The 220-nt window shown below is 64.1% G+C and overlaps 1 pseudogene; it reads right to left on the reverse strand.

The window, feature by feature from the left end:
- Positions 1-3: 3 nt before the first annotated feature.
- LOC104514607 overlaps positions 4-220 on the reverse strand; it is a 655-nt pseudogene continuing 438 nt past the window's right edge.

Genomic DNA, 220 nt, shown 5'->3' on the forward strand with positions numbered 1-220 from the left:
GTTCAGGATGGCGCGGTGCTGGGCATCTCCCGGTTGGCAGAGGACGGCCACAAAGCTGGGCCAGAAAACCCAGAGGATGAGCATCCCCACGAGGGACATGAGGTCGGAGCGGGGCGTTGGGGTCTCCTTGGGGTTCACCGTCCGCTGCGACGCCCCGAACAGACCCTTGGATACGCCGAGGCCGAAATAGCAGGAGAAGACGTGGATCGTGATGGTGCCC

The sequence above is a fragment of the Eurypyga helias genome, unplaced genomic scaffold (genome assembly GCF_000690775.1).
Source record: "Eurypyga helias isolate BGI_N326 unplaced genomic scaffold, ASM69077v1 scaffold29790, whole genome shotgun sequence".
Classification (NCBI taxonomy): Eukaryota; Metazoa; Chordata; class Aves; order Eurypygiformes; family Eurypygidae; genus Eurypyga; species Eurypyga helias.